General features: G+C 40.3%; 1 pseudogene; it reads left to right on the plus strand.

The window, feature by feature from the left end:
• The first annotated feature begins 14247 nt into the window (after positions 1 to 14247).
• Positions 14248 to 15103, plus strand: LOC114693951 (annotated as a pseudogene).
• Positions 15104 to 26936: the final 11833 nt, after the last annotated feature.

Consider the following 26936-nt stretch of genomic DNA (forward strand, 5'->3'; position numbering starts at 1 on the left):
CTCTATACCAGAAACAAACAATTGGAAATTAAATTTTAGAAAGCTACCATGTATAACAGTATCAAATAACATAAAATGTTTTGAATAAATTTAATTTTAAAACTATGTAAAAACTCTTAAAGAAAAACAGTGCTGACGTGAATAAGACATAACAAATGGAGACACACATATTGTTTTGTGGAATGCAAACCCCAGGAGTATTGAGATTTTATTCAATCTAAGTTGGTCTTTAGTTTTGCTGCATACCCAACAGATGTTGGAGAGTCAGGTATCTATTTCCATTACTACAACAAACACCTGAGAGAATCAACTTATAGTGGGAGAGGGTTTATTTTGACTCAGTTGTAGAGCATCCAGTCCATGCTGTGTTGGCTCTGTGTTGTTGGGCCCATAGCAAGGCAGCACATCATCATGGTAGCTCATGGCATAACTCTTATTATGGACATGGAGCAAAAAAGAGAGGAGGCCAAATCCCCAAAATATACCAAAGAATACATTCCCATGAGCTGAAGTCCTCCACAAACCCCACCTCTTAGAGATGCCTTCACCTCCAGTAGCACCACTCAGAGGTCAAACTTCCAACATGCATGCCTTTATGAAACATGTAAGATGAAATCTTTGCAAGGAAATGGGCGGATATTAACAGTGTGATTGTAAGATGATATAAATCCATCTGGATGTTTGTAATAAAGTTAGACAAGAGTTGTCTTAGGACTCAGAAATTCTACTTCTACCCAAGAGAAGCAAATAACTGTGTTCACTATAAGATTCCTCCAGAAATATTCATTCATGTTTTGTACATAATGGATCAAACTGTAAATAACTAAATTGTTCTTTTACAAAAGAACATAAAAACCTATCATATATATATAAACCTATTATGATATATTCTTATAATGAGATACCTCTCAACGTTAAAAAAAACAAGGTCCATGACAGAATCAACCTCAGTCCAGTGAATTGACTCAGTGAGTAAAGAAGCTTGCTGCCACACCTGATGACCCTAGTTCAAACCCACATGATAAAAGGAGAGAATCTATTGCTACAATTTTTCTTTGACCCCCACTCTCTCCCATTGGCACATGTGTGCACACATTTAGAGAAAGAAAGAGAGAGAGAAAAGGGGGAGAATAAACAAATGTAAAAAATAAATTAATATCAAAAGCATTACTTATGATAGTTGGAAGAAAGCAGACACAAAAAATATATACTGTCCTTAAGGCTTAGCTTCCCTGGACCCTGCTGTCCACCTGCACTCATAATGGGCTCATCAAAGCCTATAGGCAGAAAAGTTCACTGCCCAGTGCAGGGCACAGGCTGCACCCCAGGAAAGAGAACAGAATTACAAAGGTCAATCCTAGGGGTAATCTTGGCCCATCACTCTTCCAAAGGGGGGGCTGTCTGATAACTCGGATTTTTTTTTTAAAGGCAGAGAAATAGTGATTTTCATTCTGATTACAGACTCAGGAGGACTCCAAAAATGAAAAGCAGAAAGCAACTGTTTTAAAATGGCTCATTGTGCAAATAATACCAGTTATAGTCATTCAACTGAACTAATAGCCATTTCCATAATCTCCATGCAGCTTATTAACAATAGTCTACAGCAGCCCATATGTGTCTGATTAAGTTTAATTGAACACTGTGAACTGGATCATCAGAATCCATAGCTTGTGTAGCCTAACCTAGCCTATCTGCCCTTAGGGTTAAAGGCATTCAGTGAAGAGTAGTTCCATAATTTCTTTTTACCTCCAGTAAAATCTGAATGTGAGGAAGCTTTGAGCTTTCTACAGTTGAGAGGTTAGTCACTGTTTGTGTGTGTTTACAAGACCCTCTCCACCACCATCCATTGCAGCTGCTGCTGGGCTCCCATCTGTTGGAACTCCAGCTGACTTTAAGAAACACAATAGAAACTGCTGGTATTGAAACAAGAAATTGATTGGTGTGATAATTAATCAAGGAGGCAAATGCAAGCTCTGCCCTCTGCCTCGATTATGTAATTACCCATCAACTTTGGCAATTATGTTATCACTTGCTGAGCTATATTTATGGCAACAGAGTCTAGATTTCCTAAAACTGAAGATTTTAAATACTTCCATCCTCCACTCTTTAGCTTGGAATGTTTGGTTTCTGTGCTCTTTGCTCATGTTCATCTTGAAGTTTGTTTCCCAAGTAATGATAATTGAGAAAACAATGAGTTTTCATTCTGTTGCAGAGCAGAGCACAGCACTCTGTGATGCTGTTCAGTGATAAGACTTCTCCATGGACAGGAAAGCGATGGTGGGGGTTGGTAGACACAATCCAGGACCACCTTGATGGCCAAGTCATGGAAACTGGTCCCACTCCGCATTCATAAACTGAACTTATAAGCACTCATAAGCCGGGTCCATGAAGACCCAGCTGCCTTGATTCAGTTGCTATTTCAGAAAGTTTGCTCTTGGGAAACAAAAATGGGTTGGAAAATTGTGATTCATTAGGCCAATAATCAAGCACATTTTATCATAATTATGTATGCTGCTTCTTGCTATCGTAGCAAATTAATACAAATCAATGGTTAAATGCAAGTTATCCTGGTGGTCAGAAGTCTAAAATTGTCAGTAGGGCAGTATTTTTCATTGAAGGTCTAGAATATAATCTGTTCCCTAACTTCCAGCTTTCAGATACTCCCATCATTCCTCAGCCCTGATCTCTGCTTCCAATGGTCACATCTCCTCATGCTCCCCTGCCTCCTGTGGTGGAAGTTGTTTGTTTGTTGGTTGGTTGGTTTCTTGGTTGGTTTTGGTGGTATTGAAGTTGGAACCCAGAGCTATGTGCATACTAGGCACATATTCTCTACCACAACTCACATCCTGTCCCTTCATCAAGCCTCCTGTTTTTACACCAGGCTCAGGCACTTTATCAGGATAATCTTTCCATCTCAAAACCCATACTGTAGTTTGGATCTTTAATGCCCCCATGTGTTAAAAGTTTGGTCCCCAGAGTAGCATCTGTAAGAGGTAGGTCCTAGAGGAGGTACTTAGGTCACTGGAGGGGACAGTAGAACCCTGACTCCTTCCTCAACCCCTTTAACCTCTTTCTTATTTTTTAAAATCTTTGTTGAGCATCAAACCCATAAACTTTCACATTCTTTGAAAGGGCTCTGCCACTGGGTTACATCCCTTGCCCAATATCTTTCACTTCTAAACCATGAGACGAGTAGATCCATTCTTCTGAAAACCAAAGAAATGGGGCCAGACAATTGTAAGCCGAAGTCCATGGCCAAGGATCAATCTTCTTTTCTGTAAAAATTGAATTAATTTGAAAAACTTACTTACTTCTATGTGTAAGGGTGTTTTGCCTGCATGTAAGTCCTTGTACCACATGCATGCAGTGCTTGTAGAGACCAGCAGAGGGTGTCAGCCCATCTGGAACTGAAGTTACAGACAGTTCTAAGTCTCCACGTGGATACTGGGAACTGAACCTGGATCCCGTAGAAAAGCTGTCAGTGCTCTCAGTCACTGAGTCATCTCTCCAGCCCCTAAATCTTTTATCATTGTAAACTGAGTACAAGATATACCTGTTATAGCAATGGGAGTCTGGCTTACAGAATGCCCAATCTATTCTATTGAAAAGTCTATTCTATGTAAGGTAACAGTCACAGACCTGGCACGAGGATGTAAACATCTTGCAGAGGAGGTGATTATTTTTCACACAATAATGATTATGAAGGAAGTAGAGAGCTGGCTCTGCAGGTAAGAGTCCTTGCTCCAGAATCAAGAAGACTGGAATGTGGATTCCAACACCCATGTTTCATGCCCACATTCCCTGCAGATATCTGTAGCCCCAACCCCAAGAGGGGCAGAGGCAGATCTCTGGGGCTTTCTGGCTTCTCTGCTAGCCAAGCAGGAGCCCAGAGTTTGTGGTTAGACCCTCTACAGAGAAACCAGCAGAGAGTGATGATGTAGGAGGCCATTGGATTCCCTCTTCTGGCATCTGTGCAAGCCCACTCACTTTACACACATAACACATGCGTGCGCGCGCGCACACACTCACACACAGTGAAAGGGAGGAGAGAGACATATGTACATACACAGATAAATAAGGTTTTTTAATGAATTTGAAACTTATACCAACAAAAAAAGAAAATCCCTGATGTAAGGTTACTTGAAGTGAAATATAAATCATTTGAATATTTGACATATGCAAAAGTATGGATGAATAATGTGTCATGGCTAATGTGCAAGTTCTATGGGAGGAACAGGGCCATCTTTTCTTTCTACTATCCTTCCTCTTCCTCTGTAGAATATATTTTCTTTCCTTCCATCATATAGGTCCCAGGAATCAAACATGTCAAGTTTGGTGGCAGGTGCCTTTATCTGCTGAGCCATCTCATTAGAACAAAACATTGAATTATCTTAAAACTGTATCCTGACAAACGCTGGACATTTATCAGAGCACCAAAAGAACATTAACATTGTAATTGACATTGACAAATAGTGTGTTTCCTTCATCTTGACAAAGTCCCACTGTCGCTCCTAATTTTAAGAAAGCAAAATAAATAAATAAATAAATGAATAAAAATGAGGATGAGGTTGGTCAGATAACATTCAGTCAATCAAACAATGGTGGCACAGTTATTCACAAGATTAGAAAACAAAGAATGTCTGGTACAAGACTCTAAACCTTTGTTCTGCATTACTTCTCAAGAAATTGTTTAGAGTCAAGTATTTTCATCTTTTTCACAGTCTTCTCAAAATACCATCCACATACCACAAAATCTATATTTATAGATTGCATGGTTCCTGGTTCGGAGCACATTCCTGAAGTTCAAGAATCATCAGTATTTTATCTTAGAACATTTTCGTCATCTGTGAAAGAAACCACAGGGCTCATCCATGGAATATTTTATTCACAGAACTGGTGTTTACTTACTACTTTCAAGCATCATCCACACTGTAGTGTGGATTTGAATCTCATTCCTGTTTATGGCCCAATAATATTCCATTCCAATAAGAACGTCCTTGCATCTGTTCACTCATCCATTGATGGACTCCTGCATACCTCTATTTGAGGGCTATAATGCAGCATTGCTATGAATATTCATATACAATTATTGATGTGACATTGTTTTGATTTCTTTTGGGCATATACCTAGAAGTGGAATTGTTAATGTTTCACATCTTGAGAAACTGATAAACTGTTTTTCAAAGTGGCTGTACATATTATAAGTCTCTTGGCATTGTAAGAAGGACCCCAGACCTAGACACCTTCTCCAATACTTTTTATCACCCATCTTTTTAACATTCTAGCCATCCTAGTAGGTACTAATAGGTATCTCATTATGGTTTTGATGCCTTCCTGATATCATAATGCTTAAAACATCTTTCCTGTGGCTGTTGGCCATTTGTGTGCATTCTTCTGAGAATTGTTAATCTAGAGATTCCAATCATCTGTCCATTTTAAAATTGAGTTTTCTTGTCGTTAATGAGTTTTAAAAGTCATCATGGGAGCTGAAGAGATGGCGTAGCAGTTAAGAGCCCTGGCTTCTCTTCCAAAGGTCCAGAGTTCAATTCCCAGCTCCAACATGGTAGCTCATAACTGTCTATAACAGTAGTCTCATTGTATCTGATGCCCTCTTCTGTTGTGCAGATGTACATGCAGACAAAACGCCTGATATACATCAAATTATATATATATATATTGAAATATATAAGAAAATAAATAAATAAAATGTAAGCTATTTGAAAAAAAATGGCTTCATATATCCTAAATTGAATTCTCTGACCAGACATATGCTTTGCAAGATTTTTCATTTTATGAACGTGTTATAATTTTTAAAAGCCAAGTGACATCATCACAAGTGCTTATTCAAAATTATAACAATGCCAGTAAACTCACACTTGGATATTATTCTTTACACTCAGGTTTTTCTCTCCAATTCTTCCCTCCCTGTTTAAATTTCTGTGTTGTCATTCTACATTGCTTAACATGGGCCTGTCAAAAGCAAACATTGCTTTGACATCGCACACATAGTGGAAGTCCTCCCTATGATACACTCCTTCTTTTCATCTTACACTACAGGTTTCATTTCTCTGTATCAGTAACCAGCCTAAAAAGCAAAGGGGAAGGATGCTTCTAACAAGGACTGTCATCTTTTATCTCTTACTTACAGAACTGAGGCTAATACTCCATCTTATAGCTCTAGGCAGTCCCCACAGGTTGCTGCTGTCACGTTCTAAACAACTGAGGATGAACTTTCTGCCCTGCTTGGTAAGGCTGCTTTTCACTTCTTTCCTGCTGTCAGTGTTCACTGCTGCGCTTTTCAAACATGAAAATCTTCTGAGGAGCCATAATCCTTAATTGTGCAGTGGATAATCTCTATCCAGGCTGCCTTGGAATTTTAATAGCCTATAAATTTATATGAAAGGGAGCATCAACCAAAATAATCGTCATGGAATAAAGGAACCACTACACTTACATGTCTGTGATTATCAGTGCCTGCATGGCACCACCCTCCCTGCGTGCCTCCCTTCCTTCTTTCAGCTTTGTCCATTATTCCCCTTCATCATCAGAAAGCTAGTCACAAGGTACCACATCTAATCCCTATTTCTTTCTCTCTCTCTCTGCCTATGGAAAGACCTGACCTGAGCCTTTCATTCTGCTTTTAATGCTTTTTCACTCCCGGGGTACTTCTTGAACTCCAACTGTTCCTCTCTTAGGTCCTGTCTTAACATTTAAGGAGTCATTGAGAATTCTGTGCATTCTCCAATGGTCATACAGCATGAGCTCAGATTATCTGATAAGGCCAAGAAAGAGTTCTTTCTGTATTGAAGAATGTGTGACCTCCTTTGATTCAATTCCTTGATTTTTTTCTATGAGTTTAAAGAACATTTAATTTCTTTGAAGAAACATTTGAAAGCTTATAGGTGTAATTATATAAATAAAAACTAGGGGAGACTCGGGATGTAGTTCATTGGTAGAGCAATTATCTAGCATGCTCAAGGGCCTGGATTCAATCTCCAGTAATACACACACACACACACACACACACACACACACACACACACACACACACACACAATGTTTTTTGAAACAAAGGAAATATGAACTTGGAGAGATGTTCAGCAATTAAGAGCACTTGATGCTCTTCAAAAGGACCTAAGTTTAGATCCCAGCACCTCTGTGGGGTGGCTCATAACCTCCTATAACTCCATCTCCAGGGGGTCTAATACCCCCTTCTGGCCTTTGCTGGACCCTGCACACCTGTTCTCCACCCCTCTATTTGAAAGTAACAAAAATAAATATGTTTAAAACAAAGGAAATATAGAAAAGTACTCATATAGTTGACAGTACACATTGTCTTCTTGTTAATAATTTCTAAGTTTCCACAAATGCACATTTACTGGCTTTAGAGCATCCTTTGTAATGACCCATCTTAACCAAGCATCCTTTGTAAGAATCTGTCTTAACCTGAAAATGACCATTCTCACTGAGTAGCATCCCAACCACCAGGTGATCCTGACCTGCATACCAAGAGAACTTAGGGTTCTCTAGAGGAATTGAATTTATAGAATATATATATATATATATATATATATATATGAATGGATATGTATGTGTATGTATCTGTATATACATATATATGATATTTATTAGAACGGTTTACATGCTGTGGCCCAGCTGACCTAACAATGGCTGTCTAATAATGAGAGGTCCAAGAATCTAGTAGTTGTTCAGTTATGAAGCTGGATGTTTCCACTGGTCTTCAGTATATGCCAGAATCCTGAAGAAGTAGGTTCTAATGCCAGTGAAGGAATGAACTTGCCATTGAGAGCAAGCAGGCAAAGAGATAAAGCTTCCTTCTTCCATATCTTTTGTATAGACAGCCAACTGGAGGTATGGTCCAGATTAAAGTGGATCTTTCCATCTCAAAAGATCTGGATTAAATTTCATCTTCCCACCTCAGAAGATCTGGATTAAAAGTGGATTTTTCCCACTTCAAATGATTTAATCAAGAAAAAAGCCCTCAAGGGTGTACCCAGCCACTTGGATTTTAGTTAACTTCAGATGTAGACAAGTTGACAACCAAGAATAGCCATCCCAACAAGCTATAGGACAGAGTTGTTAAGCTAGTCAGTAAATCATTTTGTATTGACTACTGATGGTACTTGAACCGCCTGTTAACAAATATTAGGCATTTGACTGCTTGGAGAGAAAGGACAGGAATTGTAGTTAGCTGTGGCCTTCCTTTGTCTAGGTTAGCATACAAACCCCCTCTTCCAACCCTAGGTGCGTGGACCCAAGTGTTTTTGCTAAAGAACAAGATACACTTCTGTCCATACAGCCATACTCAAACATTACACACAAATGCACATCCTTGCAGCTATTCTCCTGGTATTTGTTTTCTGTTTTGATTTAATAAAGGGGGGCTATGTTAAAGTTAACTGAAGAGATTTAGGTAGGACTATATATCATTAATGAGAATCTTCATAACATTAAAAGATAACCTTAAAAAGTGAGTATGAAGCCAGCTAAGTTTAAAAATGCCAAACAGAAGTATCATGTCCTTCAGAAGCCTGGAATCTGGTTTGCCCAGATGTTTACTATCCATTTAACTCCTTGCTGAATTCTTGCCATGGGTGAAGTCCAATATGGCTGAGGAATTAGGTCTCTGTGGCACTGCAAGATAATTGTATTTGCCGGGGGTTCTCCACAGGAGCAGAATGAATGGGATATGTGCATATACATACAGAAAAAGAGAGAGGGGGGTTTATTTATAAAGAATTGGTTCCTGTGATTATAGAAGTATTAAACTGTCAAAGCATGCCAGTCTGGCTGAGAGCCACACGCTCTACCTAGAGTCTGAAAGCAGCCAGGAAGAAGAACTCTTTCCCCTTCTGGGGAGATCAGTCTCTTTCTCTTATGACCTTTAATTAGATGAGGTCTGCACACATTGTCTGCTTTACTCAAAGTCTACAGATTGAAAGGGCTAATCACATTTTTAAACATTGTTTTATAGAAACATCTAGACTGGTGTTGGACCAAATATCTGGGTACCAGATTGACAGAGACAATCAAATATCAGGATAAGCAAACAGAGCTTGGAGCAAAGGAGTGAAATTAGATTTGGGCTCCTGGAAACAGGAATTGGAAACAATCTTCTAAGTTTAAGTGAACAGACTAATGTGAGTCCCACAAACCTTACTGAGATGAGGAAGCAGTTCCCAGAGGCACACAAGGTTAGGGGGTGCTATTCCTTGGGGCATGGCAGAGTAGCCCAAAACTAACATCCTCACATCTTAGTGTTTTACAGAGCTTAGTCCTGAGAGTGGCAAACTGTTTTCAGAAGAGGTGTCTTAATGGAGGCCCAACCCCTTTTGTGTTGTCAGGGAAAGGGCCCTAGCCATATTGCCCAGGCCAAACTCACACTCCAGAAACTCACATAAGTCTTCTACTATGGCAGACTACAGGTATGTACCATCACACCTGGATCCCTCTTCTCATTGCCTAAAACTCATCTCTTAAATTTAACCAGAGGGAGCTAAACCCCAATGTCTAAGAGATTGCAAACCTCCCAATTCCTACCTGGGGAGACATTGCTTAGAGAGATGTGCTGCATAAAATGAGTATGAGTCACGTAGAGGAACCCACTGTAATCACACTTATCCCAGGAGAGGGAAATAAAGAAAAAGATGCTGGACTCTCAGTGGAAAACACACTGAGCACGTCGTTGGCAGCTAGACAGGTAATTTTGGTGTCAAGTTCCTCAACTTAAAGGAGAGAGATGCTGCCTGTTTAACTCATGGAAAATCTTTGGTCAAATTGTTCTTTTGTTTGAGATTAGGCCTATATGTGTGCGTGCATATGGGGATGTTTATATGAGTGCAGTGCTCACAAAGGCCAGAAGAGGGCAACAGATCCTATGGAGCTGGAGTTACAGGCAGTGGTAAGCCACTCAATACAAGTGCTGATGACTAGCCAGTCCTTCTGAAGAGCAACAAATGCTCTTAAACCACTGAGCCATCTCTCCAGTCTCCTGGTTGGCCATTTTGAACAGGTAATGTGTGAAGAAGGCTGGCCTCAGACTGTGAACTGTACATGCTCAGGAATGTGCCCGCCTCTAGCTCTGATGCCAGGTCTTTTTTGGAAGTGAAGCATCACTTTGAGAACTGCCCTAGGGGTCTGATACTTGCTGTGAATAATTTTTTTTTCACTCTATCATCTTGTTGTACTTGGCTACGCACTCACCCAGTGAACCCATTGTGCTCAATTACACCAAACGAGAAACACTTTAATCCACACACATGCAATGGTGAACAAGTTCCTTGGCTCTCTGGGAGGTTCTATTTCTTAGGAAAAAGGTAAAAAAAAAAAAAAAAAAAAAAAAAAGACAAAATAATATTTATTGAACACTTGGTGTCTGTCAATCAATAAGCTAAGGAGTTTGTATGTATTATTTCAAGTCCATCCTTGACTATTAGTATAATTAATTACATATAACTACTATTATTTTTGTATATACTGTTTATATGCTATTTCATTCTTATATAGTTGAGTATTATTATTAATTCAGTGTGAACTGAAGTTCCCAGAGAAAAAAACTGCACCTGTGTTAAACCTCTCCAAGGCTGATTGACTAATTAGAATGCCTGTGATTGCTGGAATGTTACAGGTCCAGAGTCAAATTATCTTGGGCTATCTTTAGTTCCCATAAGCCATTCACTGCCCACAGTGACCTAACATCCATCCTTGAGACTATTTGATAAATCCTTTGGAATGTGAAAACAAATCCCTTCCAGCAACCCCAAGGTTTTGATGTCACCAGAAAACATCTGAGGATTATAACAGAGACTTCCCCGACTTTGATGTTTCCACAGATGTATTTTCAAAATGCCACGAGTCATGACTTTCTTTCTTCTATCACTGTGAAAAGTTCATTATCAGTTACCATATTGGAACATGTATCTGGGTTGCTTCAATCTGTGTTCTGGGCTGTGGTCTCTTCCATGGCTCCAGGATAAACAATCTCTTATTCCTTTTGGAGTGAGAGCTGTGTTTTTGTTTTTTTTTTGTTTTTTTTTGTTTTTTTTTGTTTTTTTTTTTTTGTTTGTTTTTCGAGACAGGGTTTCTCTGTGTAGCTTTGCGCCTTTTCCTGGAACTCACTTGATAGCCCAGGCTGGCCTCGAACTCACAGAGATCCGCCTGGCTCTGCCTCCCGAGTGCTGGGATTAAAGGCGTGCGCCACCACCGCCCGGCGAGAGCTGTGTTTTTGAGTTGACACTTTTAGGTGCCTGACTGTGGGGCCCCAAGGATGATCTTTCACTGGAGGACTCACCTGGGTGGGCACCAGATGCCAGCATGGCCCATTGTGCCCACCCTGCCAGCATTGCCTCCTTGGGTAGAAGTTGGTGAGGTTTTTTCTGGGGCTCAGACCACCCTTGCTTTGGCTGAGTGTCCATGGGTTCAGTCTGAGGGCACTGGATTTTAAAGTTTTAAGGAATCCGTGTTGCATTTTATTTTTTTCAGAAGATGGTTTCAGAGCATTTGGTTTCTTTTTGGTTTTGTTTGCTTTCAGAACATTAAGTTTGTTAATTTCCTATCATTCAGCCTTTTTTTTCCTGCCACTCCTCCAATATATCAAGGAATGATATAAATATAAAAGAGAAAAATTGCCATTTGGTATTCCAGCTGGTTTTGTTTTTGATAATTGTGTTAATTCCACTTGTAAGTATTTGGGGGGGCAGGGATGAAAAAATCTAACTAGAGGTAAGTTAACTTTATGCTTCTCCTGGCTGAAAACATTTGGTCCTAAACTGGTTCTTTTTTTCCCAGACACACACTAAGCTAGAACTCCTAGGCAATAAAATTAAAGATCATTGTGCCAGCCGGCTTTCTGTCAACTTGACACAATCTAAGGTCATCTGGGAAGAGGAAACCTCAGCTGAGAAAATGGCCTGGTCAGCTTGGCCTGCGGGCAAGTCTGTAGAGCCTTGCCTTGATTGATGGCTGATGTGGGAGTGCCAAGCCCACTGTGGGGGTGCCATCCCTGGGCAGGTGGCCCTGCATTTTGTAAAATATAAGCTGAGTGAGCCATGGAGAGCAGGCTGGCAAGCTGCACTCCTCCATGCTCCTGCCTCCAGGTTCCTGCTTCTGCTCCTTCCCTGACTTCCCTCTGTGCCGGACTGTGATTAGGACGTGGCATAATGTGAGAGGCAAAGTTACATTTTAAGTGTTAATTGCTATGACTAAGCGACCCATGAAACAAAAATGCCTCTGATTTGCAAGGCCTTGCCCAAGGACAGACAGTTCCTGAAATGCTGGAGGCTCTAGTTTATGGGAGACCACAAGGCACATGTTTTTCACTCCCCTAAACAAGTTTGTTTGACCCAACTACACCAGATGTGCTTGATCACATGTGGGCAGGAGGATCACAGGCAGGAAATACGTCAGGATGTATGCTTGCCCCTGATTGGACCTGATGGGAAATACTTAAGCCCCAGAAAGACCTGACTCAGGGCCATTTTCTGGGAACCTGGGTATGGACCTGGTCAGAATTTAATTAAAACTTGCTTCAGTTTTGACTTTAAACCGTAATAGTGGTCTTATTCTCCGCCGGTGGGATTAACATTTTCTTCAGGCTCCCAGGGATATTCAGATTACCCACCCAAATTCTAAAGCTGGTCTTTTGCTCCCATCTCCGGAGCTGATGGGCTGCTTCAGGAGGCACATGGCTGGAGACCTTCCAGGGCTCTGAGGCTGCCTTCATTCTTTGGACTATAGGGGTGAAGTGCCGTGCTGAGAAGTGCCAGCAGGCATCTACAAAGGCTTCCTGGTGAGTCATAGTCTGCATCTGTTTTGTGCGGTCATGGAGGGTGTTCAATGGGACCTCAGTGTGTGTCTGTAAGTTCTGTTGCCAGCATGGAGCTGAAACAGAAATGGGTCTGATACTTTTGCTGTCTCTGTTGCCACTGCTGCCATGACTGCTTTTAGGCTGGGGCTCAGAATTTATCTCTGAGTTCTCTGGTCATTAAGAGTCTCCATCCTGTGTCAATTGATCTCCCTGACCCTGTGGCGGGGAAAAGAAAGCAAAGCAGAACAGCACAAAAAAAAAAAAAAAAAAAAAAAAAAAAAGTGAATATTCTGTAACTCAAGATTTACAAGTTTATTATGTATGGTTAGAAATCTGGAAAATCTATGAAAAAAAATAGTTAACCTAAAATCAGTAACACTGGGAGTTGATAGTTAAAAATCTATGCACAGATAATCTTAAAAGAACCATGTGGCGTGATTCTGTTTTGAGATATAAACAACACTTGGCTTGCCACCACCTTTAAGCAGCCAAGTGGCTGACCAGGATTGGTGAGGGCAGATGTCATGTGACTTCACCACCATCTTGATTAAAGGTAATCACATGGAGTGGGCCTACCAAGGAGGCAACAATAGGTTTCCAAGGTATTTGGATTAGGATGGATTTTTATATGATAATTCCTGCCCTATCCTGAAAACAAGGTTCATGAAAAATAGGATTTAAAAATAATGCTTGTTTAATACGGTATTAAAGCTGTCCCTCCATGCTTTCATATGCAAGAGTAGACCTTGCTCTGGCAGCCAAACTTTGTAACATAAGAGTCACATAGGTGATATTGCTTTGAAAGACATGAAGGGTTCAGAGGGAACAGCTGAGACTTGCAAATGTGTGGCAAGGCTGGAGTTCCTAAAGAGAGCCCAGTTGCAATGGTGGACCCCAGCAGTTTTGGAAATGCCAGTGCCATGTGATAGTCACCAGAAGCACCAGCCACAACGAAATGGAGCAGGCTGGGCTCTAGAAGGCAGGCTATGTGTATGCTGCAAGGATGGGACCAAGGAGGTGATGCAAGCCCCTCAGGAAAGCCTGAAGGGATGTGAATGAATCCCAGACATGAGCTTTGTATTGTTTCTCCTGTTGGACCTTGGTTTTGCCTTATGCAGATTGTGGTTCTGCCTTATATTTTCCCTCTTGAAGTAAAAAAAAAAAAAAAAAAAAAAAAAAAAAAAATTAAAATAAAGGTTTTTGATATTGCAGGAACACACAGTTGAGAGATTTTTAAAAAATTTTAGAGGAAATTTTGGAGTTTTACAAAAAAATTTAAATTTAAAAACTTGCTATTATTTTAAGGAACAGCGTTTAAAATATTTACTTTTATAAGACTATGGAGCATTTAAAGTTTATAAAATGTTTCATATTAATAATATTTCAATTTAAAAATAAAAGGTTAAAGCTTAAGGCCACAGGTGACTTGGGTTAAGGGGAAGCCAGGTCTCTTTTTCGTGGCGCCTCCTAGGCAGTCGGCTGTGTCAAGATGAAGCTGAATATCTCCTTTGCTGTGACAGGCTGTCAGAAACTCATCGAAGCGGACGATGAGCGCAAGCTTCCAACATTCTACGAGAAGCGCGTGGCCACAGAAGTGGTTGCCGATATGCTGGGTGAAGAGTGGAAGGGTGGTGTGGTCCGAATTAGTGGTGGGAATGACAAACAAGGTTTTCCCATAAAGCAAGGCGTGTTGACCCACAGCAGAGTGCGCCTGCTGTTGAGTAAGGGGCATTCTTGTTATAGACCAACAAGAACTGGAGAGAGGAAGCACAAGTCTGTTCGAAGATGCATCATGGATGCCAATCTCAGTGTTCTCAACTTGGTTATTGTAAAAAAAAGCAGACAAAGATATTCCTGGACTGACAGATACTACTGTGCCTCATCAGTTGGGACCTAAAAGAGATAGCAGAATCCGAAAGCTTTTTAATCTCTCTAAAGAAGATGATGTCCGCCAATACGTGATCAGAAAGCCATTTAACAAAGAAGATAAGAAGCCCAGGACCAAAGCACCGAAGCGTCTTATTACTCCATGTATCCTGCAACACAAACGCTGGTTGGTATATTGCTCTAAAGAAAGAACAAACAAAGAAAAACGAGGAAGCTGCAGAGCATGCTAAACTTTTGACCAAGAGAATGAAGGAAGCCAAAGAAAAGGGCCAGGAACAGATCACCAAGAGACATAGCCTGTCCTCTCTGAGGCTTCTACTTCTAAGTCTGAGTCCAGTCAAAAGAAAGTCTTTAAGGGTAACAAATAAATGATCATACCTTAAAAAAAAATTAAGGCCACAGCTATGAACACCAAATACTAAACACCAGTAACTGGGATGTTCCTATCTTATGATGCAGCAAGACAATTGCCTAGGTGTCTGGCAAAGAACTTGAAATGGCATCTCAACCTAGTCTCCACCTTTTGGTGGTTGAAAGATCTTTTTACAGGGGTAAAAGATATATGTGTTTTTAAAGGTTAGGTCTAGGTTTGTTTAGCTCAGATATACTTAATAGATAATGGTTCTCAAACAGAGATCTGATATGACATTTAAAATGTTTAGTGGAAAAGCTTACTATGAAAGAGACCCCCCAGCTCCTAGCAATGACCCCAAGGTCTCCAAAGAAGATGATGGCACATCATGATGACTCCACCTGGATTGTGATAACCCTAACCAATGGGCAAGACTGCTCCAATGCAGCACCTGCGGCCAGGACCCAGCCCAAATTATGGACAAGCAGGACACTGGAGAGTTGATTGCCCCACTTTGCCTAGACAGAGTAAGGTCAGTCCCCCATCTTCCTTCTCCACAGGGAAGCTTCTCATCTTCTGAACATGGTAGCCAAAGACTGATGCTGTCCTAGTACCTCTGCTCCCAATGCCATGGAGACCACAGGAGCTGAGATGACTGTCTAGTTAATGGACCAGTCTCTGTCATTTTAACTGATACATAGACATTTGGATTGTACTTTCTGTTATAATGTATTCTTCTCAGATCTCTGATGGTATTGGACTAACTATAGCTTTGTCAGCTTTACAGCAGCAGGCAATCAGGTTCTTCCCCAAGGCTGCAGCCACCTTGCTAGCTCATTTCATATGTAAAAATTAGACCTTCCTTTCTCTAGAGTTACTAGGTCTCCTGTTGAGAAAAAGTACACAGGTTTGCCTTGCTAATAGGCTTTATACTAAAAGATAAACAGATTTCAGATGTAATTTTCCACTAAAGGAGCATGCTTTGCAATGATTGTTCTCAGTAATAACTACTTCTGTCTCTGGTAAATGACTTGATGTAAAGAAAAAAGGGTTAAGTTTTGAGGGTCTAAGAAAATGTTTTAAGATATATAAAGGTCTGAAGATGTGAAAGCTTAAGTAAGTCCTGAGGGTATCAGAAAATGATTTAAGATATAGAAATGCAAGTTGTAAAGGTATAAGTAAGTGATTTAAGGTATATAAAAATGGGAAATGTTTCATATTTCTTTCCCTTGTCTATGCTATTGTTACACTAAGATTTCAAAAGTTCAGAGTTTTCACATTGACCAGTGGACTTCTAATAAGCTGGGAGAACACTGACTACTTACTGTTCAGTCACAAGTTCAAGATTTTAAATTTCTTTAGGTTGTCTTCTAAGTAGACTTTAAAGGTGCTTCTCATCAGGCTAAAGACATCGCTGTCCAATCTATATATGGCTCTCTGAACAGAGAAAAAATGTTCTTGCTTTTTAACCCAAGTCTATAGCTTTGCTAGGACTCAAAGGTGAGAGTCTACTCCAGCTGTTTTATAGACACCTGTTACCTGCTTTTTCTAAAATGTGGATTTCAGTAGAGACTGGTAATGCTAATATCTAAAACTTGTATGTCTTTTTGTAAACTGAAAAGCTCATGCAAGCTTCAGAGAATTGGGGGGGTTATAAGACTTGGATCCACTTCTCACAGGTCAAAAGGATTCCAGACAAATATGGCCTAAATTTCTCCACCTGTCTATTCCTGAGTATTCTCTCTCTCTCTCTCTCTCTCTCTCTCTCTCTCTCTCTCTCTCTCTCTCTCTCTCTCTCTCACTCTCACTCTTTTCTGGTCTTGGGATTCCTATCCTCCTCCCCCAACTACTAGGACTATGGGCCTGAGAGTTTCAAATGTAAGATTTTCCTATAAGTTCCTATATTTTAACTTCTGCCCATGGTCTATATGTGTCTCAGCAGATTTCCACTCAGTTGACAGATACCATCCAAGCATCAGCTGCTAACTACAACCTGCTCCAAATGACTGTGAGCTCCGGACTTACTGAAAGCTGATGTGGATCAGTCCAACCAATGTGAATGTTCCCTGTCTCATCAGCTGGGTCAGCAACCAGATGCTTCTGATGAATTCCGCATGGCCTGAATTCCCTCCTTGCCTTTGAGTAGCATTATTCTAGTTTCAGCAGAAAGTTATTACAGTAAAGTGTACTTCACCCCAACAGGCTGGAATATTAGATCCAAAGGAAACTCCCTAGCATAGGGGACAAAAATAGCTACCTATGGTGTCTATTGGCATATCAGGAAAGGTACCTGTTAAAACCAATAGACCCAGATCTATCAACAGGTAGATTCATTAGCTGAAATAGTTCTACAATGTGCACTAGTTCTACAAGGGTACTCAACCTGCTCTACGAAAAAAAGAGGTTATTGTATAGCTTTAAAAGAAAACAGTTATTTCTATACAAACCACTCAGGAATCATTAGAAATAATCTGACTGTACTAAAAAAAAAATCATTGCAAAAAGGGGGACCTGAGAGGAAGTAAATAACTGGTCCCCATTCTCATTTCCAGGTTCCTTTTAGATATTAACTCTGATGTTAGTCATCACAAAGCCATTGGCCCTTCTGTTTCTAATTGCTCTTAATTCTTGCATCTTTGATGCCTTAACTAAATGACAATTCCTGTCTGAGTACCATTAAACTGATGGTTATTAGATCCCAATATAAACAGGTATCCTTCAGAATCAAGGATTTGACTCAGAACACAACTCAAGAGGGGAGCATGAGGGCCAGGATGATATTTTGTTTTAATTACTATGCCTAAGAGATCTATGAAACAAAAACACCTCTGATCAGCAAGCCCCTTCCCCAAGGAAAGATAGTTCATGAAACATTGGAGGCTATTGTTTATGGGAGATAACAAGCCACATGTTTTCACTCCCTGGAACAAATTTGTTTGATCCAACTACACCAAATATGCTTGATAACATGTGGATGGGAGGTTCATGGGCAGGAAATTCCTCGGGGGTATATGCTTGGACCTGACAGGAAGTAATTAAGCCCCTGTAAGACATGACTCTGGGTCATTTTCTGGGAACCTGGGTATGGACCTGGCCAGAGCCCATCCACCTGGCCAGTATTTAATTAAAGCTTGCTTCAAATTTGACTTTAAACTGTGGTAATGGTCTTATTCTTGACCAGTGGGATTAACAATTGCTCTCTTACTGCATGGAGCCAGGTAGAGAATGATTCCCAGGTTTCCTCTGCCAACTGGCTCCTTTCATATGTTAATCTTGATATAATTTCTCCATTCCCTAATCTCCTGCCACATTATTGAGCTAACAGCCAATTCAAGCCCTGTCTCCTGCAGAAGTGTGTTAATTAAGCAGGCCATCAGTTAGAGAACCACAGCTAACTGTGGGCCAAAAAAGTTCAGCACATGCTTCACTGCTGTGTGTGTGTTTTCCTGAACAAAGCATGGGATTCCAGCAGGGTGAAAGTCTAGATTGATAAAATACTAACCAAAAACAACTGGGGGTGGGGGGGGGTTATTTGTATTGTTAATCCCACCCAATGAAAATAAGACCACTACTATAGTTTAAAGTCAAATTTGAAGCAAGCTTTAATTAAACACTGTACTGGCTAGGTAGATGGGTTCTGGCCAGGTCTGGACCCAGGTTCCCAGGAAATGGCCCAAAGTCTCATTTTGCAGGGGCTTAAGTATTTCCCATCAGGTCCAATCAGGGGCAAGCATGCATTCTGATGTATTTCCTGACTGTGAATCTCCCACCTACATGTTATCAAGGATATCTGGTATAGTTAGGCCAAACAAACATGTTTAGGGGAGTGAAAACATGTGGCTTGTTAACTCCCATAAACAATAGGCTCCAATATTTCAGGAACTGTCTGTCCTTGGGCAAGGGGCTTGCTGATCAGAGGCATTTTTGTTTCATGGATCTCTTAGACATAGTAAATAAACTTAACATGGAACTTTGGCTCTAACATTATCCGCCCCGCCCCCCCCCCCACACACACACAAACACAAGCACAAGATCCTAGGATTTACAAACATGGAAGAGGCAGGAGCTATGTAAATGACTTATAACAGATGATGAATTTGCTGCCCACCACTTTTGAGTGATGCTTTTCCCCTCAGGTCACTTGCCCACTCTCGTTCTCAGTAGCACTTTCCCTTTCTTAATCAGCTGCCTCTATTTCTCTTTCCATACATGCGACCTTGGTCCAATTCTTTGTCTTTGAAGACAACAACCTCAAAAGTTTCAGCAGGTACCCCCAAGATGCAATTCTATACCTATAACAATAAGAAGATACAGTATAATATTCATAAAATCAGGAAGTGACTATTCTCATACCCTACTCATAAAGTACCCCAGCCATTTCGCTAGAGAATGACATTACTAAATTTTCCCTGATAAACATTCAATGAATGGGAGGTTGTTCTTTAAATAGATGTCTGCCTTGCATTTGTTTGTGTTATTTATTCTCCTTTCCTAACAAGATCTATAAGATGGTGGATGAGAGAGGAAAGGAGGAAGGATTGTTTCTATAGAATGAACTTCTTTTGTAGAAGGAAAGGGACAACCCTTAACAGAGTAATTTTCAGCAAAGTAGCTGGATACAAAATTAATTCACAAAAATCAGTAGCTCTCCTATATCAAAAGGACAAACAGTCTGAGAAAGAAGTCAGGGAAACAACACCTTTAACAACTGCCTCAAATAATATAAAATATCTTAATGTATCTCTAGCCAAGAAACTAAAAGACTTGTACGATTAAAAACTTCAAGCAATTGAAGAAAGAAATAGAAGATATCAGAAGATGGAAAGATCTCCCATGCTCATGAATCAGTAGGATTAACATAAGTAAAATGGCCATCCTACCAAAACCTGCCGCGGACTGGGTCTCAGTAGGGCCACCAGACCGAGGGAGAACGGGATGAAGATGCTCAGGATAATTGGGATTCGGTGATGACAGACAGACACAGACACCAGAGTACGCTGTGAAACTGCCGCAATTTTACTGAACATCAGGCTGAGATTTTATACAATCTTAACACGGAACTAAGCCCAGGGGCAAAAGGAAAGCAATAGATGCAATCTTTTGTGGTCACACAATGTGGTTTTCAGAATGATTAATCCTTTCAGACAGAGACATGCTGTGGCCTGAACCCTAAGAGCCAGATCACGTACTCAATAACTGGTAATCCATTTCTAGTAATTTATTAAAGACAGTTACAAAGTCCTCGCCAAGAGCCTTAGGCCACCTCTTTAGCACAGGTGCTATACCCCTCAATATAGCTGACCTTGTCTGCCTATCATATGTACACCATACCTTTCTGCTTCTAGCCAGCCTTTCCATTAAAGGCAAGTGATTCCACAACATTCTTTTTCCCCGACCTATTCCCTTCATAAGCCCCAGTAAAAGGGAGTGGATCTAAGTAATTCCTACTTCTGGGATTCCAACGAGGGAGTGTCCACCATTTCCCATTAATACGGTATTGAATGTACTTTCCAACCATTCTTGTGGGAGTTGCCCGTTTCCTAAGTTCTCTTTCTCGTGAGTTTGTATGAGTTGAGTGAGGGTTACCTAACAATCTTTTTACTTTTACATTTTCTTCCTTAGAATCTGTGGGAACCTGAATCATTAGCTCTTTCTGTTCTAATCCACCCATGAGTGGCCCCACTGAAGTAGGGGTTTTTTGTGCTATCTGCCCAAGGGCTTGAATCACTGGGGGCAGTGCCTGTGTAACAGGTGAGGAGTTATCAGCTACGTCAAGCGAGCATCTGCGGGAATCCAGGCACAGGGAGGTTGTTCTTGTCAGGAAAGAAGAAGCAGGAGTCCCGCCAACCATCCACGGAAGGCTGGTCTTTAGGGAACAATGTATCCAGAAATCATTGCTCAAGCTGATTGCCAGGGGACCGCCGGGGGCCTAGCCTTGAGAGACACGTGCCCCTCTTCCTCGTGAGACCACCAGATCGGCATTTGTCACACGGGCGACACTGTCACGGGTGTTGCAAAAACCAATCTACAGATTCAATGCAATCCCCATTAAAATTCCAAAATAATTCTTCACAGATCTGGAAAGGGCAATTTTCAGCTTGTATGGAAACAAAAAGAAAACCTAGAATAGCTAAAACAGTCCTGAATAATAAAAGACCTGCTAGAGGTATCACCATCTTGAACTTCAAACTGTACTACAAAGCTATAACAACAACATGGTATTGGCACAAAAATAGACATGTTGATCAATGGAATCAAATTGAAGACCAGGACATAATTCCACACCCCTATGGAGACCTGATTTTTTTAAATAAAGATTCCAGAAATACACACTGGGGAAAAAAAGACAGAATCCTCAACAAATGATGCTGGTCAAACTGAATGGCTGCATATAGAAGAATGCAAATAGACCCATACTCATCACCCTGCAGAAAAGTCAATTCCAAATGGATCAAAAACCTCAACATAAAAACCAGATATACTGAAGCTGATAAAAGAGAAAGTGGGGAATAGCCTTGAATTCATTCGCCCTGGAGAAGATTTCCTGAATAGAACACACTTAGCACAGGCACTAAGATCAACAATTAATAAATGAGACCTCATAAAACTTAGAAGTTTCTGCCTGACAAAGGACATGTCATTCAGACAAAGTGACAGCCTAAAGAGTGGGAAAAGACTTTGGCCAACTCCATATCTAATAGAGGGCTAATACCCAAAATATATTTTTTTAAATTCAAGAAACTAGATATCAATAGAACAAATAACTCATTTAAAAATTGAGGTTTAGATCTAAACAGAAAAATTCTCAATAGAGGAACCTCAAATGGCTGAGAAACACTTAAAAAAAAATGTTCAACATCCTTAGCCATCAGGGAAATGTGAATAAAAGCTACTGTGAGATTTCATCTTGTATCTGTCAGAATGGTTAAGATCAATAATACAAGTGACAGCTCATGCTGGCTAGGATTTGGAGCAAGGGGAACACTCATCCATTGCTGGTGGGGAGTGCAAACTCATACAGCCACTTTGGAAATCAGTGTGATGGTTCCTCAGAAAGATAGGAATTAACCAGCCTCAAGATCCAACTATACCACTCATGGGCATTGTTAAGGTTTCTATTGCTATGAAAAGACAATATGACCACAGCAACTCTTATAAAGAAAACATTTAATTGAGGTGGCTCACTTACAGTTTCAGAGGTTCAGTCCATTATCATTATGGCAGTGAGGGGAGCAAGGCAGCCTGCAGGTAGACGTGGTGGAGAGGTAGCTGAGAATCCTACGTCTTGCAGGTAATCGGAAGTCAAATGGGACACTGGGTGGTATCATGAGCATAGAAAACCTCAAAGCCCACCTCCATAGTGACACACACATGTCCTCCAATAAGCCCACACCCACTCCAACAAAGCCACACCTCCTAATAGTGCCACTCCCTATGAGATTATAGTGGCCAATTAAATTCAAACTACCACAGGCATATACCCAAAGGATGCTTCATTCTACTACAGAGACACTTGTTTAACCATGTTCATTGCTGCTCTATGATAGCCAGAGTAAAAAGCACCCTTGATGCCCCTCAAATGAAGAATGGATAAAGAACATGGGGTACATTTACACAATGGAGTATTACTCAGCTGTTAAAAAAAAGATATTGCCTAGCGATGGTGGCCCACGCCTTTAATCCCAGCACTTGCAAGGCAGAGGCAGACAGATCTCTGTGAGTTCAAGGCCAGTCTGGGCTACAGAGTGAGTTCCAAGAAAGGCGCAAAGCTACATAGAAAAACCCTGTCTCGAAAAACAAACAAAGACATCATGAAATTTGCAAGCAAATGGATGGAACTAGAAAAAAATCCTGAGTGAAGTATCCCAGACAAATAAAATAGATATGGATATAAGGTATTCTGCACAATGTCAAAAAAGAAATGTAAACACCACACCAGCCAACAAACCTTTATATACAATGGTGTACTGCCTGCAAGATATGCTAAGATAATGGCAGCATAAAGCTTGTGGGAGTCACCAACCAATAACTGATTTGACTTTAGGCCCACTCCATAAGATATACCTCGTACCTGACACTCCTTGAGTAACCAAAACCTGATAGCTAGGAACCTAAGGAAAACCAAATAATACTGGTCTAAATAATAATAATAATAATAATAATAATAATAATAATAATATATGTAAGTATAGACATATATTTATATAGTGATCAAAAGACCCCTAATGATATTCTGCTATACTCACAGATTAATGCCTTGCTAAGCCATCATCAGAGAAGCTTCTTCTTGCAGCAAACAGGAACAAACATAAAGATCCACAGCCAGACATTACACAGAGAATGAGAGGCCTTAGAACACCCTGCCCTAAATAAAATGTCTCCATCCAATTCCTCCCCTCAGAGCTCAGGGAATCCATGGAAGAGGAGGCAGAAAGGGTATAAGAACCAAGGGGGAAGGAATACACCAGGAGAACAAGGCCCTCTAAATCAACATAATCAAAGCTCTTATGAATTCACAGAGAATGAAGCAGCATGTACAGGACCTGCACTGGTCTGTGCCAGGTCCTCTGCATGTATATTATGACTTCCAGTTAAGTGTTTTTATGGGACTCCTGTGTGTGCCAATGAATGAGTCTCTGATTCTTGTGCCTTCTCTTGGGCTCTTTTCCTTCTGTTGGTTTGCCTTGTCCAACTCCAAAGTGATAGGGTTTTTTTTTTTCATTTTATTATATTTAATTTTGATATATTTAAAAGATGAATGAATGAAAACCTAGACATTACAGTAAAGGTTAACAACTGAACTGTCACTTATGACTGATGGGAGAAGGAAAATCAGTTCTCTCCAATGGGTATGTCAACCACCAACATATAATGGACTCCACAATTTGCTTGTTCGTTTGTTTGTTTTTTGGGAGGTTTTATAGGTTTGGTTTTTGTTGTTGTTGTTGTTGTTTGTTTTATTGTTGTTTTTTTTTGCATATGTGCTTTTATTTGCTTACAATTTGTTCAGGGTTTAGGGAGATTATTTGTTTTTCTTGGTTTGGGGGGGTTTATTGTTTCTTTTTTTTAGAAAACTTAAATTTGGGTGGATTGGGAGGAGAGAGGATATATAAAGACTTGGGGGAGAATAATATAATCAAAACATATTTAAATTTAAAATTCTTTTAAATAATAAAAATATAATAAAAAAAGACTTACATCAAGGAAACATCTCTTTGCAACAGATAGAGATCACTACAGAAAACAACAACCAATTAGAATGAAGAGTTGTGGAATCCAGTCCCAGTGGCTACAAAACACTCCCATATTTAAGACTAAGGGAACATTGTGGAAGAAGGGGCAGAAACGCTGTAAAAACTGGAGGAGTTTTCTGTGAGATTGTGTCTCCTAGCAATGTCAGAAGCTACACCCATAAAATCTCGCCAACATGACTGCCCAAATGCACTGAAGAAGGACGACACCAATGGACATGACAAAGTAGAAAGAAAAAAGTCCATGAGGCCTCAACCCTATACAACAAATGACAGACAACTGAGGAGAGCTGGGAGTGAGAAAGGTAGCCGTCCCCAGGGAAGAGCATGTGAGTTGGTCGTCCAGTGCCAAACAGTCAGACCTTAAAACATACATAAAAGTAACATTATATGGATTGAGTAGATTATATTTAGGAATGTATATGTAATATACACGTACACATACATTTACCTAATCATACACATCATATCAATATACATATATGCATGCAATAGCAATTAATTAAAGAGGCCATGAGTTTGAAGGAGACTGGGGAGGAGTATACGGGGAGGTTTGGAGGGAGAAAAGGAAAATGTTATAATTACATTATAATGTCAAAAAATCTTATTTTAAAGGTAACTGTGAATATTTTTAAAAAGAACCCCATTCAGTTTATAGTTATATGGACAAAGAGGTTAACTCAAATCTCAGTGCCTGTGAATACTGCTACCACAAAAAGACTGGTATGGCGGAGCAGAGAGTAAACAGAGCCTAGGCAGCCTCCGCATCTCCCATCATCACCTTCATCACCACTGCTGCCTCCACTTTCACTCAAGTTGACTTCTCATAAGCTGTGGTTTGGGGACAAAGAGCAGAAGATAATATGGGCATTGCACACTTGCTTTGATGACTTTCATTACAGGGAAAAAAAATGTGCATCAGAGAAATTAAATCTAATGCTTCCAGCTGCAGGCTGGCCAGAAATGCAAATAAAAGTCTCCACAGAAGTGTCCAGTGATTCAGAAACTGGTGAAAGACTGAGGTCTTAGACAGCTTGGGTGCTATGCTGAACCAATAGGCAGTTAAGTAAACCAGTGGCTGTGACCAACCCAGAGAATAAAATATTAACCAGCACAGGTGGGGATTCTCATAAAAGAGAAGACAAGGAGGGGACAGACAGCTGGCTCTCTCATTTCTCCTCCCCATCTTATCCTCTCCACACCAATGTACAAAGACATTCCCTTCTCCTTCCTAACTTACAGAATCCCAGTGTCTCAATAATAGAGGTTTAGAGACAGCACTATGAAAATTCAGTCTCATCCTATGAATTACTGATGATGACCCACACAGAATATAGGTTATAGCCCTGAGAATTGGATTTGAGGTGTTTGTTTGTTTTTTTATGGAATGGTATCATGGCAAGTAAAAGTGAAGCACAAAGTGTCCACAAATCATATACAGAAGAATAATCAAATAAATATTGGACCTGGAGGAATACATTCAGTCTTCCACCATTTCAAGGGATCTCATGTAGAAGAATTAGACTTTAGAAAACAAACAAGGAGTCAATGTGTGAAAGACAGAAGGATACAAAGTTTGTTTTAATATTGAGGATGAAGACACTTCAGGGTTCAAAAAGCACACAAGAGGTGCCTCAGTAAAACTTAGATGAACATATTTTCTGTTGGTGATATAGATAGGAGATTTTCTAAAGATGGAGCATGGATGGTTCTCTCACTTGAATGTCTATACAGAGCCTGGATATTAACCCACCAGCTACCATAGAGGAAGACTCAGCACTGGAACGTCCCAATTATCTTCACACCCTAGGTCTCCCCGACATCAGATTTATAGTTAGTTGTTTTTTTATGTCATCCAGATTCTAACTTGGTTTCTGTTTATTAATTTCCATGAATGTCAATGTTGTTCCTCCATTTAGTAGAAGGTATCCATAAAGAACATCTTCCATGGATTTAGGAAGGAATGGTAATACATACACATGAAAATTACATATTTGGTTCATAAGATTGTTACTGTTACTTTGTGATCATGAGAAATAGTTAAGACTATCTGGTTCAATTCTTCTCATATTTAAACATTACTTCTTCCAGATGATTAATTATCCTGAATTTTTGAATATGTTTATTGATTCAATAATGGTGAATTTATTGCCACGACATTTTAGGGTCAACTATATCACAAATTTCTGTCAGTTATCTGTGGCTGAGTAACAAACCACACCCCACATGAATGTCTAACAGTTACAATGAATTTTATTTCTGTGGATTGGCTAAGCAGTTCTTCTGCCTGGGATCAATGATGCAGCTGTATGAACTAGAAGATTGTCTTTGACCTAGAAGTGGGGGGGGGGGGGGTGGCCTGATGCACCCATCTAGCTAGTGATGTTGGCTGTCAGTGTTGGCCAGAGCACTTTGGCTCCCTGTTTCATGGCTGCCTTCCCCCCCACCTGCACTGGACTGACTTTGTCATGTGTTTTAGGACAGTATTTCAGAAGGGTGAAGACACAGCTGCTGGCCCTCCTGACACCTAAGCTCCAGACCTCATACCACATTAATCATTCATGTTTATGCTTTTGGTTGAAGTCACAGTGGTGGCTCAGATACCAGTGGATAAAGAAAA

Source organism: Peromyscus leucopus, chromosome 5 (assembly GCF_004664715.2).
Source record: "Peromyscus leucopus breed LL Stock chromosome 5, UCI_PerLeu_2.1, whole genome shotgun sequence".
NCBI classification, from domain to species: Eukaryota; Metazoa; Chordata; class Mammalia; order Rodentia; family Cricetidae; genus Peromyscus; species Peromyscus leucopus.